This window comes from Rhinolophus sinicus, linkage group LG09, assembly GCF_036562045.2.
Source record: "Rhinolophus sinicus isolate RSC01 linkage group LG09, ASM3656204v1, whole genome shotgun sequence".
NCBI classification, from domain to species: domain Eukaryota; kingdom Metazoa; phylum Chordata; class Mammalia; order Chiroptera; family Rhinolophidae; genus Rhinolophus; species Rhinolophus sinicus.
In genome coordinates this window covers 108,538,349-108,560,921 of record NC_133758.1, presented here as the reverse complement: position 1 = coordinate 108,560,921, position 22,573 = coordinate 108,538,349, and the positions used below count along the sequence as shown (strand labels likewise).

The window sequence follows — 22,573 nt, the reverse complement described above, 5'->3', positions numbered from 1 at the left end:
AGGGCAGTCAGGACGCCACAACTTCTAATTCTTGAATTTTTATTCATACATTAAAGCAAAAAAGAGATGTCTAGTCATTTAAGGTAGAACTTTGCATGTACAATAATTGTCAACAAATAAACAAGCTAAAGCTCTCTGGGGGGTGATTTCAACACCCCATCTGAGAGCAGCCCCATCTCCTGCTCCGCCATGCCTTCAAGAGCTGGACACAACGCTCCAACGCCATGTCTAAGGGAGAATCTAACTCCAGGCTTAAAGGATGCTAGACTTCTCCTAGTCCTCGGATGTAATGGCCATTAAGGTTGAAAAACAAGGGCGATGAACAGTAGTGGCAGGTTTTTTCAAGTTTACATAAACACTGGCTGCAGGGAGATGGCTGGAACATTGAAATCAAAGCATCCTTGTCACATCAGTGCTTTAAATCTCTAAGCAACTCCTTGAAGATCATCTGGCCTCTGTGAACAGAGCAGTTGATAAAAGGCCCCTCTCAGCTCACTTCTTATCTGCTCTCACAACACAGACTGCCCTGCCACAGCATGTGGGGAGCCCAGCCTCTCACTGGCGCATGGGAAGTGCCTTCAAACTGCAGTGGGGCAGGATTCTGGGACAGTCCTGCAGTTGTCCCAGGCTCAGGAAGGACTCCAGACTGTGGCGTTCTCCCAGGGTAAATCACATTGTAATCCCCTCCTGGGCCACATTTGTTATATTGGTCCAATGCACTCCCAAGGCTATGAAAGGGCAGTAGACTGCCTGTGAAGAGTAAGGAGAAAGGGGGAATGGGTCTGTTTCTTGGTTTTAAAGGTCAGGCATCTGTGACGAAAAGAGCCAGACTGGGCCCGAGAGGTCTTCCCCAGGTGTTGCCCACCATGGACTTCTCTGAAGAGCTGTCATTTTTGAACAGTGAATATTGCTGTGAGCCCAGCATCCCCTATGGGTCTTGTTTGTTGGCTTAGCTCTCTGGCACTGTTCTTGAGTACGATGTTAAACCATGAAGACAAACATGAAAGGGTAGGTGGGGTTCCTTAGCCTCAAATCAACAAGCAACCCATGAGCAGTAGTCATGGAGATAGTTTAACTGAGTGATTTCAGCCAGCCGAACCAATTTTCCCTCCACTGGAGGCCTTTGCAGACAGAAACCACCAATGTAAATTGCCTAGGAGAGTGCCGAGCATATCATTGTCCATCAGTAAATGTTGGCTCCTCTTTAACACCTACCCTGCGTTTCTTTAGTGTGGATCACCTATGCTCAAAGGGAGACATGACATAGAGATAAGCTGGGTCAAGCCAAGGTGCAAAATCTTACTCCAGCTATCGAGATGTATCTTGTTAGATCAGTAACTGAAATAATCCTTGGAAAATTTTCTAAAATTGAGAAAAAGTAAAAATCAAAAGTCATCTGTTTACAATAGTATGATGTCTATTATTCCTAATGGGGAAAAAATGTGAAAATTTACTGATGACACTGGTAAGCAAAATACAGATAACATTAGACGTGAAGTAGCATGTCCACAGTGTTACAGATAGTAAGCGTTGGAGCTAGAATTTGAGCAACTTTCGGGAGACCCACCACCATCCTATAAACATTGCAAAAAAGAAATCACCTTGCAAAGTCCACTCCAGCCTTCCCACTCATTGAGTCTGATTTGTCTATAGATGATAAAACTCTGAGATCTCTTTAGACTATCCCACTTTACAAATAATAGAATCATTTGTGGCCCCAACTGGTTTGGCTGCTCAAGTCATTTTATTTGTATTAGTATTTTTCCTTGCCAGGAGGTCCACCTAACAATGATGATCCTTGGCTCCTTTAGTGATGGGACTCTGATAGATATTTAAGGATGCAACAGTCCCATCTGTGAAACATACAATGCCTGTCCCCTTTCTATAAGTGATTCATCACAAGTATTATTATCCCAACAAGCTCATGATCGATAGGAACATCTTCATTTGCGTGTAAATGACACCCGTCTTCTCAAGCCAGTGCTTTCTCTCACTCCTACACCTGCAGAGACTGAAAGAAATTAAGTGGGTCTTCTCAATACATCCCATGAAATATTGATTAAAGGTCTAGTTGCAATAAGTGTATTAATGTACACTTGAAGCACTCAAGTGAGTGAGAACACCCCAAGGGGAAACATTTCTACAGAGCAAGTGAGACAAAAATTGGATAGTTTGGAAATGGTGAGAATGTTTCTGGGTACACAAATCCTTTTTGCAATGTCACACACCAAAGTAGGACTTTTATCAGAGGATCCAGTGATAAAAGCCTGGCTCTTGGAGGGAGGGCTAAGGTGTGGGGCCGGGGAGGGGTGGTAAAAAGGAAATCAACAGGAGACAAGCAATGACATAATAAATTATTTCTCATCAAACTCACTTAAAACCATCAAACTTTTTTCTCTCCCTTTTTATTTGATCTCCTTCCCATTCCCACCCAATACAAGTGAAAATGAGCCACCGTTTTCTGAGAAAAAAAGTAAGAAGGGAAAAAGACTCTCACCTGTTCTGGCAGACCCAAAATGCCTACAATTCACTGCCTATGTTTAGTTTCTTTGAGGAAAATCATCTCAGACTTAGCTTTTTGCTGTGGTTTGGGGGCAAACTCAGTCTCTTTCTTTTAGAATCCAAGAAGGCCCATCATATTACTTTTACTTAGAAATTGTAGATTCAGTGAATGGAAGAGCTGAAAGAGATCTTATAGAACTTCCACTCCTTTTAATTTTCCAGATTAGGAAACAAAGATCTATATAAGTAAAAGACTTGGCCAGGACTCCCAGTATGGTAGCAGCAAAGCTCAGTCTAGATCCAGGATTTCTGGATATCTACCAGTGGCCCTCAATGGAGGACAGTATTATCCCACTAGGGAGCACGTAGAAGTATGTAGGGGCATATTTGATTGTTATACAATGACGGTTGCGGGAGGGAGGTCCTGAGAACTGGACATACTAAATGACCCGTATTATTCAGGACACTCCTCTCTAGAAGGGCTGTGCTCCTAAAGATGAGAACAGGGTTCCCATGGGAAAACACTGCCATTACTAACCTCCCTTCACTGCACCACGCTTATTCCTTGTGACCCTTTCCTCTGGGTACATCCATGGGCACTGCTGTTATCAATATCTTTATCAACCTGCTGCTTCTCTGTAATGCTTTCCTAATAGCTCAAGTGCCCAAGAGCAATTCCCGTTCCTCCTGCATCTCAAGAATGAACCCCCTTCCTTTAACGACCAGAGGAAGACTGACTCCAAAATAGTTCCTGTGGCTCAAATAGCCTCAGATCCATACCAGGCAAACAGGCCTTGGCTACATTCCTGAACTTTATCGAACATATGGTGGTTTCTGTCCTGCCTCCAGTGCCTTGCCTTAGAACGCATAAGGACAGTCCAGATTTATTTTTTTGCTTCAACCATGAAGATGTGACATTAGCATATATTGTACTGTAACTGAGTCCATAACCTCTACCAGCCTCCCATTAACCCAAACTTAGAATGAATCATTTTCTGTACCCAAAACCAGAGCACATCCCAAATGATCACCCATAATCTCATGATTCCCTCAGAGCCTTTAGTTAGAAAGAATTGCTTGTATCCATCAGTTCCCAGAGTCCTTTCCTTTTTCCAAGTGGTTGTCTTCATTCAGGCAGGCCTCAAGGGTTCTTTGATTGTCTGGGTTGACCGGGTACAAGTCTAACTTTAGAATTTAAATGGTTGGAAGGGATGTTGAGTTTCTTTTGTGTTCAAAGCATTGTCAGCCAACCAATATTTGGACAGCTTTCAGTGTTATTATAGATGATATAATCTTGCTTTAAAGTAGTTTACATTTTAAAAGATATTTAGTTCTTATCTGTCAGGAAGAACCAAGCCCCAAGGACTCAAAGTTCTTGGTAACACATTGTTCTGCTAAAATCTAACATATGGAAAGGGTTAGAGTCTAACAGAGACTAACCTGGCAACCGCCATATTGAGTAATTATGACCCCCAACTCCCCTCAGAAGGAACAAACTGGAGAGAATTTTTAATGAAAAATAAGGATTTGCATTATAAACTCAAGACAAAAAAAAGACATCACTTTGAACTTGAAGTTATAAATAATAATTAAGCATGTCTTACTTCTTAATAGCAATACATTTCACACAAAAAAAGACTTGTAAATAGGTGCAAAAGAATGTTTTTTTCTCACTTCACTGAGCTTCTCTAACTTTTCCGTACTTACCAATAAAATAGCTACTATGCAGATTATTTATTCAATTTTTATGTCCCCATCATTTAACAGAATCTTTACTATATGCCAGGATATAAGAGAGGTCAAGGATGAAAAAGAGAGAGGCTTATTTATGGTGCTCAGAGCCCACATGCAAGAGGCAGACACATTAGCAGGTACAGCTGGATAGAAATAGTATAGTCAGGACTGCACAGGGGGCTCTATCAGCCCTAAGTACCAACAGGCTACAAGGGTTACAAAACGAAACACTGGAGTCATACCATCAGATTTTCCAACTTGGGATAGAGGGGGGCAAATGTTGTCATCCTTAAGAAGGAAATTCTCCTTGGATAAACACCAAAAGTAGAACTGCTTCTCTCCCACAGCACAGCCCTATCTCTGTACGAAAGACTGAGAATCTGCATGTAGCCACTTTGCTCCCAGTCACTGGGGATCAGAGAAGGAACAAAACACCCCTCAGGGCATCCTGGATGTCAGGGCAATCTGGCTCTGACATTTGTCGTGTTTAAGGAGCCAGGGTAGGTGGGGCTGAGCTGGCTGACCAGGTGAGTCACCCCCATCTCCCACCACATGTGCTTTGTCAAATAACGTGACTCCCAGAAAAGAAAAAGTCGTGCCTCAGAAGACCCTGTCTGTCTTATGATTTGTTTGGGTATCATCCAGAAACACAAGGAAGGACTTTCCCAGCCAGTAGCTACAAACTAGTCTGTCAACAGCCTCAAAGTCAAAATGCTAAATTAAATCTAAGTTTTTTTCCCTGCAAATTTAGTCATATTACTACTCTATTATAATATCTCTCACTGGATAAATGGGTGAACTACTCCAATGAACAGACAAAGATTGTCAGACTGGGTTTTACAGGGGGAAAAAACTATGTATGGATTATAAGATGTACACCTGAAACATAAAGAACAAGAAAGGTAGGAAGTAGAAAAATAATTATATATATATATATATATATATATATATATATATATATATATATATATATATATGAAAGCAACAACCAAATGAAAGCTGGTGTAGCTATATTAATATTAATCTAGGTAGATTAGAAAGTTACTAGAAATTCAAAATATACAATGTAATGAAAAGTTTGTTTCACCAATGTGTATACACCTAAAAACAAAAATGGCCTCAAAATATATAAAGAGAAATTCTGTCAGAGCTAAAAGGAAAAATAAGAAAATCTATCATTTTTCTCAGAAACTGAGAGTCATGTTGTTGGAATCTTCTGTATCGTTACCAATAGACAAAGATCCAGAAGAACATAGAAAATATTAACAACACAATTATAGACTTTAACCAATTGACATATGTAGAATATTGACAAATAAATACATGCCTTTCAAGTGTAAATGTAATGTTCAAAAAAAGGGACATATACTAGACCATGAAGAAAGTTTCATCAGATTTCAAGTGATTGAAATAATACACAGAATGCACTCTGATCACAATGAAATAAATCTGAAAATTAGAAAATATCCACATGTTTGAAAATTAAGAAATACACTCTTCAATAATCTATGGGTGAAAGAAGAAATCATAATGGAATTAAGAATTAAGTCTGAATGTAATGCTAACCAAAAAAATCTACATTTAAAAACTTTTGGTCTATATAGCCAAAGGAGTTTTTAAGAGGGAAAATCATAGCCTTAAAATGAATATATATGAAAGTAAGAGAGTCCATTCTTGTTTTCCTTGATCAGTTTTGCCAGTTGATTTCTTGATCGATTTTAATAGTCTTTTCAAAGAATAAACTTTTAGTTTTGTTGATCTTCTCTATTGTGTCTGTGTTTTCTATTTTATTAATTTCTGTTCTCATCATTATCTCTTTCCTTCTACTTTATTTGAGTTTATTTTGTTGTTCTTTTTCTAACTTCTTCTAACTTCTTGTAACTTTTTCTGACTTCTAAAATAGATGTTGATTTAGGTCAAACTGCTTCCTAATCCTCCCTGAAAATAATGTGCTGATCTCCAGAGGAAGCCAATTACAATTCATCTATCCGGGAACTGAGAAATATGTCAGTTGGTTCAACTCAAGTTAAAAGTGTTTATCAAGAATTTTGTTCTTAAAAAAAAAAAAAAAAAAAAAAACTTTCTCCAAATAGTTCTATTTTTTTTCTAAGAAAATAGGGCAAAAATAAGTGATAGGAGAAGACTTAAAAAAAAAAAAGAAAGAAAGAAATCAGAAATGCATCTCAGAAAAAAATAACAAGGACAAAAAAAAATCCAACAGGAAACATCACTGAGAGGCTCAATATTCCCAACTAAGAATCAGAATTCACCCGTTTTGGCATAATGTGGTATACAATGAGTCTACCAGTGGCTTGAAGGAGCAAACATTCTTTCTACCTCCCCATGAATATGAAAATGAGATGATTTGGGGGTTCACTTGTCGGGTGGACCCACTGCTCATCCCAGGGCCACAGGTTCCCAAGAGCTGCCCAAGAGACACTGCAGTGCAGGTCTTGGGTTACCGCTCACCAGCAATCATTTCCTGGGCTGCCATGGGCCGTCTGCCAGCTGCAAACAGGCTTCCGCAGCCTGTGTGGAGCCATGTGTCAGGCTCCACACAGGGACAGCAATGCTTCCCATCCCTCTAGCTCCTGCCCTGAAGCCACACAACTCAGTCCTTCCCTGCTTGTCCCTAGGCCTCCCAAGCTGCTGCCCCTCCACCAGAGACCAGGTGAGTGTTTTCAAAAAAGTGAATCTATATGTGGGCTCTATAGGAGGGCATCTGGGTTTCCACCCTCCACCCCACCAGAATGAGCAAACAGAGTCCTTGCTGATCTTTACTGCCAGATACCATGGGAACTCCTCTTCCTGGCACATGACCTCTGGGCTGGTGAGAGCCCAGGTGGGCCTGGCCCCCTCCCTTTTACAGGGGGACCTCTGCCACTGAGATGTCCCTCCTGGCATTTAACCACCATCCGTGGACTTGGGGTCAGCCTGCTTTGTGTCTCCCCACCTCTACCAATCTCAATGCAGCCTCTTCTTCATATCCTTAGTTATAGGGGTTCGGTTAAGCTAGTCTTCAGATGATTCTTGAGGTTGATTTTTCTATAATGTATTTGTAATTTTGGTGTGATCCTGGGATGCAGTAGGCTTAGTGTTTACCTAATCTGCCATCTTGGACCTCTCTTCTTTTATTTCATAATTTGACTTGAAGAAAACAACTCTTCCTACTATATTTGTTGTTCCTACATCTAATGTACTCATATATAAATTTAGGTTTGCATGACAGGATATTCTTTAGAAGACCCTCTCTGTAGCTTGTGTATGTTTCATCACATTCTATGCATGCATTACTGAATATTACAGTAGATTAACCGTTGGCCGATATCACCTTGAACCAGAACTAGGCAGTTTGATTATGTAAGGAAACTATAACACCCTGGCATAGTTTGATGAAATCTTCAATAGCGCAAATCTGTTTTGTTTTAAGTATTTTTGTAATATATGCATCTAATTACAGTCAGCTAAAAGCCAATAATTATATTCAGCTGAAATTCTGAAATAAGGGAACATATCACACTATATCATGAGCAAGTTACCATTATCCTAAGAATGTAAGGTTAATTTTATCAACTAATACAGTTTATTAAATTACTAATTAAAAGCTAAAAGATAATATGATTATCCCCATAGGAGCCAAAAAGAATTTTGTTAAAAGTCAGCAGCCTTTCATGTTAGAAACCCTTAAAAAATGAGAAATAAAAAGGTATTTCCTTAACAAAGGGCAGCTTTCTCAGATCAACAGCCAACATTAAACTATGGTGAAATACTGTCACATTTCTGTTAAAGTCAAAAGGATTCCCACTGTCACCACTATATTTACCATCATCCAGTGGCTTTTTGCTGAAGAAATAGGACAAGAAAAAAAATAGGTTTACATATTAGAAAGAAGGAGAAAAATATCAAACAGGAGAACATAAACCTAACAAATGCCATCTCTTCTGTTTGTCCCTGGTTCAGTGGTTTGTTTAAGTCTCAGAACTAACCCTTAGTCTCTGAAGATTTTATACTTGGGATTTTTGTTTGTGTGTTTAAATCACTAAGAATTGGAGTTGAAAAATAAAGAGATAAGACACTTGGGCCTAAGTCACCCAAAGTGGATTTTTTGGGGCACTACTACTGAGTGTATTGTGGAAATGGAATTTTGTGGCTAAATAAGTTGGGTGAATTCTCCATAAAACAGATATTTTTCTTGCAGGACTTCTCAGAGCCTGCAGTATGCAGCTGTGTGTTATGAATCCCCAAGGAGAATTATAGTGTACAGTGCTCGCAAATGTATCTGACCACAGAGACCACCCCTACTTTCCTTTTTCCTGAGAGGTGTCTCCAGGGAGCAATGTTCCATGAAACATATTTTGGGAAACATTCTTCTAGGCTTATTCCCTCATTTCACAGATGAGAAAACTGATGTCCAGAGAGAGGCAGTGACTCACTGAAGGCTACTCAGTTACTCGATAGCCAGGCAGGAACTATCTTGTAACAGCTTTCATTCCCCACCCCACCCCCAGTATGGTTGGGTTCTGCATTAATCTGCTAGGGTGGCCATAGTAAATTGGTTTTCTCACAGTTCTGGAGGCTAGAAGTCTGAGATCAAGGTGTTGGCAGATTTGATGTCTTCTGAGACCGTTCTCCTTGGTTTGCAAATGGCCACTTTCTCGCTGTGTCCTCACGTGGTCTTTCATCTGTGTGTGCACGTGTCTGTGGCCAGTCTCCTCTTCTTATAAGAACACAAGTTGTATTGGATTAGGACCCAATCATATGAGCTTATTTACCTTAATTACCTCTTCGAAAGCCCTAACTGCAAATATAGTCACCTCAGAGATAGTGGTACTTAGGACTTTAACATACGACTTTTGGGAGGACACAAGTCAGCCCATGACAGGTGCCATTTCTTAGTGTTGAAGGTGCCCTGTGCTTCTGTCAGTCATAGCATGCGCGGCGCTGAGTATACACAAATATGATACGTGTCTTCCTTACCAATTTGTGGGCAATTTGAGCACAAGAACTGTTTGTATTACTGTCCAATAGTACAGCTCCTGGATACTGCAGATGCTCAATGAGTGTTTGTTGAGTTACATGAATTATGACGTCTGAGGACCTGACTCCAAGCCTGTGCTCGCTCTCATTTACTGGCTGTGCGATCACTGAGACAAATGGGCATAATCAGCGTCTCCCTTGGTTTTGGTGCAAATTCAATAAAATATGTCCCTGGCAAAGTGCCAGGGATAGAAGGAGCTCCATGAATGTTAATTGAATCTGAGGTTGTACCTCCTTCCAAGATGTCTATAAAAAACGAATTAATAAGAGTGATTATAAATGCTTAGTAATTAAATTGCTTTATGGAAACAATAATAATGAGGCAGGCTAATCCAGGCCACATATTACGTAAAGGATTTGCCATCAACAACAATAAGTTTGATCTCACAAGTTGAAGCCAATTTCAAATCTAGGTAATTAAAAACCTGTTAGCCAAGGTCTCTGTTTCCTCCTGGCATACCAGGGAGGACAGGGTGACACCTTCTTGGGAAAAATCATGAACAAATACATGTCCTCCAAGGGGTGGCATGTTGGGTCTGTTGCATTCTAAGTCTAGGTGCTGTAGTTGGCAAGGAACATTTGAAAACTTTGATGTTATTCAAGGAAAAGATTCCACTATAGTTTTAATCAAAGAGACATGTTTAGGGTGAAGACATGTCAAGCACAGGACACAACAGAAATCTCTGGAGGCACAGAAACTTGTTTGCCCATATGTATGAGTTATCTGTTGCCCCAATAATGCTGCGTAACAAACCAAACTGTGCCAATTCAGATCTCCTGCTGTGGGGAGTATAATTGATCAATGGCCCCCGCTGCTGCCCTTCTGGATCCATCCCTAAATCAGTGAGGCCACACTTACCATGACTGAGCATATTGGGGATACTCATGCAGGCCTACGTCTGTGATACGTGGGGCTCCTTTCTCAGTGACTTTGGCTCAGACTCCCCGTCGGGCTGGCCAGAGCTTCCTTAGCCCTGTGCTACAGCTTGAGACTCTCCCCTGTCAATCCTTCTTCCTTCTTTCTTCCCCAGGCGTCAGACCTACATCTCAGTCTGAAGGCTCTCCCTCTTTTTCTGTCTCCCTCCTCTTTGTTCTTCAACAGCGTTTCATCCAGTAAATCTCGTGGACATCTAATTTCATCTTGGTATCTGCTTCTCAGAGGACTTGAACTAACACACCCCAAAGTTGAATCACTTAAAATAATGAGCATTTCTTTTTGCTCATAAGTCCAGAGTGGTACTTCTAGCGAGTCAGACTAGGCTGACCTTGGCTGGGCCAGCTCATGCATCACAGTCAGGTGGCGGGTCAGCTGGGCACAGAATGATCTAGGATGGCGTCAACTGAGATGCCTCACCCTTGCTTCATGTGATCTCTCCTCCTTCCACTTGTTCACGTGGCATTCTCTCAAGAGACAGAGTATGCGTGCTCGGACCTCTTGCAATCTGGGCTTGGAACTGACATAAACTCACTTCCGCTGTATTGAATTAGTCAACAACAAGTCACAAGTCCAGCCCATGTTTAAGGGTGGGGAAACAGACCCCCCACCTCTTGATTGGAGGACCACTGCAAAGGGCATGGCTATAGGGAGGGGTGAAGCCATTCTTGTACTCAATTTCTTACACCCCATCTCCCAGCATTACCCCCGCTGGGAGTAACATTGCCATGTCGGTGCCAATAACTGCCTTGGCCTTTGGAGAACTATCCAAGCAGACTTGGCCAATAAGCCTTGCGGATCTCTTCACTTGGGCTTAGCTGCCCATCACAGAGGTTGCGCTGTCCTAGGCAGAACTCCCAGCTGGTGAGAGCCATAGTAATTGATCAACACAACCCTTAGAAGCTGCTCCTAGTGGTTCAGTCTCCCTAGTGGGGAACTTGAAAAGGTTTACTCTGCGTGCAATGAGGGGTCTCTTTCCCGTCTGTTCCCTGTCACCCCGCATCAGTTTCAGGTCAGGAATGCTAAAAGAAAACAGGGCACGTAAGCATTTGAACTCAACCTTACTTTTTGAAGGAGCAAACTGACAATTAGGACCAAGACCTGCATCAAAAAAGAGCAACCCAGCATGAAGTCCGTCTAATTAGTCATATGAACGGAGAGCTTCCCCTGTGCTTCCTCTAGAACATACGCTTGTCAGATCTTATAAGGGACACTTTGCCCCCTGACATGCTATTGTAAGGGGATTGGGTACAGGTAGCTTCACATTAATACCATCAGTGCCCCTCTCCAGGCCCCAAAATGTTCCTCTGAAAACCACTTGCCGGTTTCCCTTTGGCCGCTTGAGCTGCAAATGAAGTTGTGAAGTGAGGCTTTTAATTATGCTGCAAAGACAGACCCATAAAGAAAACAAAACCTGCAGTCTCTCGTTCAAAACCTGACCTTTTTAATACCTTGTCTCATGTTAATGGGAAACTGAACAAGATGAAGGATTCAAGGTGAAAGCTGGACATGGTCTGTTAATCCTGGGAACTGAGTTGTTTAAGTTTCTGCACTTTATAATTTTCTTCACTTATGCCACTGAAGGTCCCCAGGACTGTCACTGGAAAAGATTAGAGAAGACATCACCCAGCACCTTCATCCAGGCATTGGAGAAATGACTGTCCGACTTTGGGAGGGTTGTCCAGAGCCAGACCTTGAGGAAGACAATCTCTGCTGGGTATGATATCTTGTTACTGCCCGGATTCTCACAGGGGGCTGGCCTGGCTTTCCGCTGTGCATCTGCCCTTATTCATTTCAAGTGTTGGCTTTTGGGGAAAGCCACATCTCTCTCTGCAGGCAGCTCCTGGCCTGAGCACATTGTGAGCACATGACTATTAATGTGATTTGAGTCATTCATTTTTCTGTTTGGAATTCATGATCATCTGTATAAAATGACCTCTCGACTGTGTATGTGACCTCTCGACATACACACAAACATGCTTTTATTTTCTCATGAGATGGTTAAGCAAAGAGGTGTCTGGTGTGTCTAATAGCATGGAGAATGTGAGGTGGAACATAAGCACCGCTTCCTCTGGCCACCCTTCACTTTCCCAACTCTCTCTTCCCATCAGAGAAAAAACTCCCGTTTTATCAATTCTATCTGTCTTCGTGACTTAGCTCGTTGTAAACTTCTACTGACTCTTCAAGACCTTCTTTAGAAATCCTTCCCAGGCAACATCCCCACACCGCTCTCTCTATGCCTCTAGTACCTATTAGCTTACGGTGACCATTCCCTTTCATGCCTAACTCACCTGTGTGCCCCGGAGACCAACTGAGGCCACTGTTGAGCCAGCGGTGCATCCAGGACAACTAGCGGTGCTCACGACACCTTTGCACAAGGCAGGGAGAAAGGGAAACTGCTGCACATGGATGATACTAATTATTGCTACAAAGGAACAGAAATCACATACCCTGAAGCTTCTAGTAGCACTGCCCAATATTTAGCAAAAAGTGGGCTGCACGGACCTGCCCAAAGAAGGTGAGTTACCCAACTCCCAGAGGCTCTCATCATAAAGTAGCCCGGCTGCAGGGACCTCACGGGACAGCACTGAAATGCAGCTCCAGGCCGTCAGCATGGCTTTCTCCCTTCAAACCCTGAAGCCTCACCTGCCCTGGAGAATGATCCATGCTGAGGATGGAACTTCTCAAAGAGGCATTTTACACCCACTGCTCCCATTTGCTCGCCAGTCACTCAGGCTGTTCTCACAAACTCTACTCCCAAAGGTCACCAATTACCTCCCTAATCGCCAAATCCAATGACCCTTTTCTCTGACATGTTTGCTGCTGTCAGGGGCCCCCTTTCTGTCTTGAAATGCTCTCATCCCTCTAGTGCCCCTCTCCCTCAGAGGGGGCTGCTCGTGTGGCTTCAGCTTTTGTCTCTTTGGGACTGCCTCTGTGCTGTTATTTACTTTAAAATACTTCTGTATGTAATGTGTGTGATATGTATGTAATGTGTGTGTAAGAGTTAACTTTACACTCCAAGCACTAGTTAGCTAGTAGTAGAAAAGCCCTGGTCAGGAATCCATACCCCTGGGGCGTGTGTGAAGCATTTCTAACATTGTTATTTAAAATCTACATTCGAGTGTTATTTTGCACAAGGGCTGTTAAAAATCACTTTAAATCTGTGTAAGAGGGGCTTACAAGATATGTGGTTGGCTAGAGGGATGGATCTTCTGGGCCCCACTGCCCTTGCAGGAAGAGGTGCAGAGAGCTCTCTGACTGGCCCTCAGCTCACCACTCGGCCCACCCTGTACCCGCCTGCACAAGAAAGTTTATCATCCGCAGACCAGAACTACAAAAGATGCCAAAGCAAGTTCTTCAGACTAAAGGAAAGTAATGTCAGATGAAAGCATAGAACTTCGGGGGAGAAGGAAATGCACTGGGCAAGATAAATGCGTAGGTAAATTTTTAAAATAATAATTGTTTAAAACAGTAATAACAATCAGGTCTTGTGGAGTCTATAAAATATGCAAAGTGTAAAATATATGACAACAATGGCATAAAAGGGTAGAAGTGGGTAGTTAAATAGTTAGGGAATGTTTGCATTGTTCAGGAAGACCTCGCTCCTGGCAGGAAATGGAGCACTGACAATACGTGGCAAGCAGCGGCATCGAGATTGCTTCATATATTATGTGAGCTGCCCAGGATGAACTGCTGGTTGAAAGCGGGGCTTTGAGAAATCAAATGCCCACTGCCTCTGACCCTTATGGAACTGATAAATACAGCAAAGACTGGAATAGGCAGGATATTCTTTATAGTACTGGAGAACTAACAGAAATAAAATGATAAGCTCAGTGATTTAGCCCTCAGCTCTTCTCCTCAAGCTGAACAGTTGACTCAACTGTGTGCTATGATTTGTCAAGGGCGGCACCAACATCAAAACACACTTCATTAGATGAAGTTACTAGCTAATGACATTTTACTTCTCAAATCCTTATCTAAACTAAACTGATGAGTACTGCAATGTGTGTCCAACAGGCTTTCTTGGCCAAGTTCTCTCTAGTTAAAAGGATGACACCTCCCATTTTCTCTGTTAACATCTGTATAAGTTATCTATTACTGCAGAACAAATGACCTCAAACTTAGCATCTTAAAATAACAAACATTTATTATTTCACTCTGTGTCTGAGGATGGGGAATTAGGGAGCAGCTTTCCTGTATACTTCTAGCTCAGGATTTCTCATGAGGTTGTAGTCAACAGTTGGTCAAGATTGGAATCATCCAGAAGCTTGCCTTGGATGAGTCAATCTGATTCTAAGCTTTGCTCTTGGCAGGAGACTTCAATTCCTAGCCAAATGGGCTTCTGTAGAAGGCTGCTCAGAACGTGGCAACTTGCTTCTCCCAGAGAGAGACAGAGATCAGAAAGAGAGAGACAGAGACATGAAAGCTTCAGTATTTTATGACCTAACCTTGAAAGTGATGCACCGTGCCCTCTGTGGCATTCTGTGGGTTGCACAGGCAGACACTGGTGCAATGTAGGAGGGGACTACACAGGGTGTGACAGCAGGAGGTGGGTTCACTGCGGGACCATCTTGGAGGCTGGCGGCCACAGAATCTATGCTCAGCCATCAAGAAAGATCAGCTTCCTTCCCTTTTTGATATTTTATATATTATTTGAAACTCAAGAAAGCTGAGTCTGGTAAAATGGAACATGATTTGATGTTAAAATAGTCATGAAAAATCTTACCATTTCAATAAGCCTATTTAAACTTTCCAAAATATCTTTTCTTAGAATTTGTAATTTTCAAAGGGGAATTTTATATCCTCTATTTCATTTGTGCCTCTCAAAAGTACCACAATTAACTAAAAGAAAAAGAAAAAGTATCTTGAGGAATGCGGGGCAGACTTTTTTTTTTACCTTTCACAGATGAAAAAGTCTGAGGCTCACAGGCCTGCAGAGGTTACTCTGAAGAAGTCGGGAGAATTCAGTTTTCTGACGCCTAGCCTGGAAGGCTCTTTACTATACTTTGCTGCTTTATCTTTGAAATGTAAACAGATTCCAAATTCATTTGGTTTTTGTTTTAAAATAACACCTTGTGAAGGACCCAAGGTGGTTATTTTTGCCAGTGTAAAATCACTAATGTAAAATAGGACTCATAATTGGCCTCATGGATTCTCTTTCCAAGGCAATAGTTAAAGTGGTTATCTCCCTTTTAAGAGGGTCAGTCTGTGTACTTAGCAAATCCACATAATTTATTCTAAGAGGTCTAAGGGGATTTTCATTTTCAGGTTTCTTTTACTCTGGGGCCTTTTAAGCTAGAAGGCTAATCATTCTGCATTATGGTAAGCCTCTGGTCAAGAATAGAAGACTCTCTGTACCCACTGCCCCCAACCCTGACAAGTTAGTTTATTGGGGTGGTTCTTGTGGGTTTTTTATTTTTAAGGAGAATATTTCTTTTCTCTGTTCAAGGTAGCCCTTCTGAAAATCATCATTATTAACTTTCATCTGCGTGTTTCTCTTTTCCTAAGAAACCTTGCTAATTCAAATGAAAATAAAAATATCCATCAGGGTCCAATGTGAAGCAACTAAAACTTAAATTAATAATAGATTAGTTCTTCAAGATGCCCTGGGCGTCTCTGCAGCCTTTAAATGCAATGCTTGCTCCCACACACCTCTTCGTGCCCCAGCGCCCCATCCCTCTCCCAGAAGAAGCAGACAGTACCGGCAGGTCTGGCTTATGTGACCAAGTGCATAGATTGGATTATAAAGCTGGCTTTGAGTCATTAGCAAGCATAAAAAAGAAGAAAACAAGTAGTGCTTTCCCACTCACGTGACCGACAGTGTCTCGAATGCTGTGTCTGACGCATCGCACCTCACAACACAGACTCCCCACTCAATGAGAGGCAAGACTGTTCTGTTTCTATAGCTGTTGGAGCTTCGCCTTTCCTGGTTCTCCGGTTGGCTGCTCCTTGCTGTCCAGCACCTGGGTTTTGATTCACGTTCTGAAAACCCCAAATCCCATGTCTCTGTAAGGCTCTTTAGTCCTCTTTTCTTTCTTGGCTCTAATATTAAAGCGGCATGGTTTGGGACGGTTCATTCTTCAGAAGTTTAAAGTTGGGAAAAAAGATACAAAATTCAAGATGGAGGGCCATCAAGGAAAGGAAAGAATGGAGGGAAGGAGGAAAAAGGAAGTCAACAAAGAAAGGGTTTAATGGGGTTTTACAGGAAGTTTGCCTTGTGACTACATAGACACAAACCCAATCCTTGCTCTTTAAACCTGTCTGTACTTTACTAGAACTAGCAGGTCATAAATGCATAACTGAAATGAGGGAAAGGGAAGGTGGGTGCCAGTTCACTAGCCATCAATCAATATACCTAAATCACTGCCTTCAGGTGAAACAAAGATGCTAGAAAACAGGATTCACTCCCTGGAGATTAACCAACAAATAAACCATCTTTTCACTATAGTAGTTAGATAACTAACAGCATTTAAAAAAATATAGTATTCATACTTTGTTGAACAAAAATCCACCAAATCCCACCAGCTCTGAAGTCAATTGTTTGGCTAACACCCAGTCTTCAATGAATTTGTCAGTGAATCTTTGTTAAAGTGTCAACATCAAGGGTTCTCAAAAAGAATTACAGAGTAAGAATCTGCTTATATGATATGCACATTCCCCTCCCCCTGCAAAAATGATTCCACAAGTGAGGGTGGGGCAAGAGAGGAGTTCCTGAGGTTTTTGATAATGTCCAAAGAACAATGACTGAAAAATCCCCCATATGTGGCCTACCTCAGAAGTTACTGAAATGCAGATTCTCTGGACTGACTCAAGGTTACAGAATCAGAATCTGCATTTTAAAAAGATTCCCCAGTGCTCTGTATGCAAATTAAAGCTTGAGAAGTTCCATTCTAAAGTAAGGGCCAGCACACTTTTTCTGGAAAGGATCAGCTGGTAAGTATTTTTTAGGCCACATGGTCTCTGTCACAGCCACTCAGCTCTGCCTCTGTACTACAAAAGCAGCCAATGAAACTGGGGTTTGCAAAGTATGGCCCGTGGGCCAAATCTAGCCACTTACCTGTTTTTATATGGCTAGCCCGCTAGCCAAGAATGATCTTTACATTTTTAAATGGTTGAAAACAAATCAAAGAATAATATATTGTGACATGTGAAAATTATCTGAAATTCAAATTTCAGTGTCGATAAATAAAATTTGTTTATATGTTGCCCATGGCTGTTTTTATGTTACAATGGTAGACATGAATAATTTTGACAGAGATCATATGCTGTCTGGCCCTTTACAGAAAAAGTTTGCCAACCCCTACAATAAAACTTTATTTGTGGACACTAAAATTTGAATTTCATATAATTTTCACCTGCCACAGAATACTATTCTTTTGATTTCTTTTTCCAACCATTTGAAAATGTAAAAGCTATTCTTAGCTCTCAGAATGTACAAAAATATCAGAATGTACAACATTTGAGCAACCTGTGTTCTGCAAAGCTTCATTTGGGAAACACAATCCAGGTTTCCTGTAAAGAAAAAAAAAAATCTTCTATGCAAAATTTCCCAAGCTTGAGTGTGGCCACTAGTAATCTCATTTCTCCTTAATGAAGTCACCCCTTTCCTGGTCTCAGTCATATGGTTTGGGAGGACTTCCACTACCCCCAAAGTTCAGAGGGGGAGCCCTGGGTTGGTTAAGCCAATCCCTGTACCCCAATCCTTTGATCATGGTTTTAGTTCAAGGCACGTGATCCTAAACCAGAGCCTATGAGATATAAAGACGTTTCCTGGACTCCTTTCTCTGCAGGTGCTGAAGGAGAGAGACTATTTCCTAAGGGCACAAACAAGGAAGGATGAGGCAAGACCTGCTGACAGCCATCTTGTGACCCAGGGGCAAGCCTGCCTAAAAATCAGACCAACAAGAAGCCAGAGGTGAGAAATGGAGATTTCCTTTCCACCTTGGATCACACTTCATCTGAAACTATACCTACACTATTTAAGTAAATGGGCCAACAAATTCCTTTTATTGTTTAAACTAGATTGAAAAGAATTTTCCATTATTCACAGCATAAAATATTAATGGATGCACACATTATCTCAATCCTTCTTCCTTAAAATTTTGTTTCAAATACTTGCATTTTATCGGGTCATATGAAAATCCCCCTCCTCACCCCCGAAAAGAGCAAATTAATCCTGCAGGCCTGTCAACCTTCAGGTCCAGAGATGACTATTGTACAATCCAGATGATGAAGAACTCCTCTGGAAGTCAAATCCTTGATGCCAAGGTCAGGACTCCAAGTTTTCTTCCCTGCTCATGGCTAAATGAGGCCGTGCTGAAGAATACAGGTTGAGTCCTCACAGCAGTTGTGTAGCCTTCGTGATCACCCAAAAGGCCAATACCTGTGGGTCACAACTCAGACAGTGCAGTGGCATAAATCAGGACATCAATGATAGCTAAGGAAAGGCTTTCCTACTCCTAAGGGGAGCGCTTGTCAAAGGGGTCAGTATTAATTCAGTCAGACTAACTGGGTTCAAAAATATGACAGTGGCATGAATTTGGTTATGTCACTTCCGGACCCAGGCTTCAGTGTTCAATTTCCTCATCTACAGAGGGGGCCAAAAAATGTATACATATTTTAAGAAAGGAAAACTGTATTAAAATTGTAATGCTCAGTATATACCAATGGGGCATCCCGATGGCTCAGTTTGTTAGAATGCAAGCTCTGAACAACAGGGCTGCCAGTTCAATTCCCACATGGGCCGGTGAGCTGCACCCTCCACAACTAGATTGAAGGACAACAACTTGGAACTGATGCGCTCTGGAGAAACACACTGTTCCCCAATATTCCCCAATAAATCAGTGCTATATATATATATATATATATATATATATATATATATACACACACATATATATGTATATATATACACATATATATACAAACACATATATATGTATATGTATATATGTATACGTATATGTATGTGTGTGTGTGTGTGTATATATATATATATATACATATATATTGATAAGAAAAGATGAATGCAAGTCACGTTTGACTTCTGCAGTTACAAGAGGTGCTCAAAGTGGTCACCATCAGCGTCCAGACACTTCTGATTACGGTGAACTACTGCTTGAGCAACGTTGACCAAAGTGTCCACTTGTATACATTTTTTTGGCACCCCTGGTATAAGATGTGGAGGGAGGTGAATTTTAGTGACCCTGCTGGTCTTTTCAAACATTTTGAAATGTCTTGGTCCCTGTTGTAGTACTCCAAGCTAAGGACCTCACCTGCAAAAGTGCCCTCTACGTGATGTGTTTGTGTGAGGTGGGGGTGAGGGAGGTGGACTTCCTGGTGGCTTTTCTTGTCTCAGGTTGCACAAGGTCAGTCATGCTCTCCCAGTATCCACCCTTGAAAGAAACAACAGACATATCAGGACCAGAAGCCACCCTTTCCGGTTAAGGGTGCGGTGGGAAACTTTGGAAGTTATAGGTTTCGTTAGGGGACCTTTTGATTAATCTCAGATGGCTTCTCAGAAGAAGTGGGAAGTTCTTGTTTGTCTCCAGCTCTGATCAAATCCAAAGCTGAATGTGCCCAATAGGAAGATTGCGGTACCATAAGGACTAAGAGTTCAGGACTTGCTTGGTTCAAATGCATATGCTTCCCCACCAGCACCACCCAGTTAGGCACCAGGAGCTGAGTCCAGTCACTCTGGGTGGAGCCAAGAAACACACAAAATTCTTAGGTGCTGTGGATTCAGGTAGACTTTGAACCACATATTGAAAAATCACTGTCCAAAGAAATATATATATATTTCACAATGTTTAAATTAAACAATAGTCATTTCTAATAAAGTCTTATTTTTTTAATATTTCCAAATAATTTGGCTCATTGGATCATCACAAAAGCCCTGTGACGTAGGCAATATTTATTATAAAATACAATTTATGAAATGTATGTTACAGTGAAATGATGTACATGAAAGCACCGCCCACACCGGCTTTGACATGTATTAGGCCTCACTAAACGTTAGACATACAGTATAAGAAGCATGCAATCATTTTACAAAGAGTAAATTATGGCACAAAGGAGCAGTGACTGACAAAAAGTCATCCTGAGTTCTAAACGCCCTCAGACCCCTGCCAGGTACTATAGCCTCTATCCCTCGATGCCTCCTTAGAAGCAGAGAACTTTCTGAAGTTTTCTGTTTGTTTGTTTGTTTGTTTGTTTGTTTTCCTCTGGACTCATTGAGTGTATACTATCTGTTTCAAAGTGTTTTTGAGTTGCAGAAGAGTAGGGGCTAAAAGTGCTAAGAGATAGGGGCATAGGAGCCTTGGAGAAAGACAGACATGAACTGAAGCCTATCCTCCACCACCTGTGTGATTTAGCTGTGTGATTTAAAGTAAGTTGCATAACTTCTCTGTGCCTTATTTCCTCATCTGTAAAATGGTAAGGATCAAACAAGATAATACAGGTAAGGTACTTAGGCTATCAGCATGTAGATACAAACCCTGGAAATAAGTTAACCATTATTATGAGCCATGTGCTTGACATGTCAGAGCGAGAAAGTCAGTCTAAAAGCAGGACCAGGCTTTGGGGGAAGATGGAGAGCTGGGGCCAGTGCTGGCTGAAGTGGAAGGCAGTCCTTAAGGATTGGGCTGTGTGCCCAGCACATCCCACTTAAGGACCATTCACAAACATTCACTATTTAGAAGGTCACTTTAATAATTAGTCTTGCTTTGCTAATTACACTTGACTGATTAGAAACTCCCGCTGACAATACTGGGGTTGCTTCAAGCGCTAATCTCTTAGCAGCCCTCTGGAAACAATGGTGACTGATTTTGCTGTTGAGCTTGTATCTGTAAACGGACTGTGTCAATAGGGCATTGTGATGGACATGCAAAGAGGAAACTCTGGAAGCCAAAAGACACTGTTGAGTGATTCACACTCCCTTTTCCCAGCATTCCAGGCCTGACATACAGCTCTAAACCTGCGGCCCCACCCTATAAATATCCCTTTGGAGACAGTTGACTGCTTGTAGGGAGATTTAAAAAAAAAAATCTAAAGTCTGTGGTTTGTGAAAACATTTTGCTAATAATGAATACGATTAACCTGTGCTTAAGGAGAGTCTACTCTGTACTTAGCATTCTATATGCATCATCTCATTTAATGTACATAGCCAGATGAAGTGACATGCCTAAGGTCACACAGGTAGCAAGTGGCAGAGGTGAACTTGAACCCAGTTAGTTGCAAAGAAAACCAACAGGTCTGTAAGCAATCTTTGGACTTCTTTGAAACATTCAACCTTTGTCCCTCTCTTCACCCCTTTTTTAATTAAAAAGAAAAGCCTTTAAAAAGCAGATATAATGCTAATGTAATAATAATAGTAACACCATTTGTGTGTGTCAGGTCATCCGAATAACACTTAATGCACATTATTTTAGTTAATCTTCACGACAACCTTGAGTTAAGTATCTATTCAGACTCATTTCACAGATGAGAAACTGAGGCTCAGAGAAATTCAGAGAGCTAGTCAAGGCCCCAACGCCAGAGAGCTAGTAAAGGTCGAATTGGGAGCCAGGAAATAAAAGTCTAATACACTGTCAGCCTGAGAAAGGCTGTGTTGAAATAGCCCAAGCTGCCACCAAATCCCAGGCCTCTGCCTTTCTCAAAGTGCCCCAGAAGCGCCGCAGCTGCGGCCGGGACAGGCGGCGGTCTGGGGACCCAGCCCCCACCCTGCCCAGCGCTAATGGAGGTAAAGCTCGGACGGCGCCATCCTGCAAGCCGAGTCTGATAATAGCCCTGATTAAATGGCAGGGCAGCCAAGAGAAGGCCCCCGTCGCCGCCAGCGCCACGGTCACCGCGCCGACTAAGTAGAGACCGGCAGTGGCGGGGGCTCTAACTTGGACATCTGCGTCCCAGCCCCAGGGAAGGTAGCGATGGGAGCCAAGGGCAGTCTCTGGCCTCAGGTCCTGGGTGGGAGCCGCGTGTGTCCGAGGGGGGCCCGAGCGCTGGAGCGGAGAAGCGGGTTGGGGTCTGCCTCTCCAACAGTGCAGTCGTTTGCAGGGACCCCGACAGCGTCGCCTTCGGAGGAGTCTTTAGGAGTCAGAGTCTCCCCTCGAGTCACCACGCAGGGGGACTAAGTGCAGCCGAGACTATGGCGCCATTGTCCCCTTTACTCTGGGCTGCCGTGGCCTCGCCAAAGCGAAAGTCTGGGACCAGGACGGCCGCTAAGAATGGGGTGGGTTGATGGGGGAGAACCAGCGGATCCCAGACGGAAGAGGCGTGAGAGCGCCTTGCAATCCCCTGGGCTCGATGCTTCTGTGCCTCTCGGTCTTGGAAAGAATCCGCTTCCTGCCATGGCATTGCTCTAACTGAGGC

General features: G+C 42.2%; 1 long non-coding RNA gene across 1 annotated transcript in view; it reads left to right on the top strand.

Moving 5' to 3' along the window:
- Positions 1 to 18,280, top strand: part of LOC141573098 (uncharacterized) — a 31,678-nt gene extending 13,398 nt beyond the window's left edge. The window contains exons 2-3 of the long non-coding RNA XR_012498660.1: positions 11,792 to 11,924; positions 17,998 to 18,280. This is a non-coding gene — a long non-coding RNA (uncharacterized LOC141573098). The remainder of the gene's footprint in view (positions 1 to 11,791; positions 11,925 to 17,997) is intronic.
- The last annotated feature ends 4,293 nt before the right edge of the window (positions 18,281 to 22,573 follow it).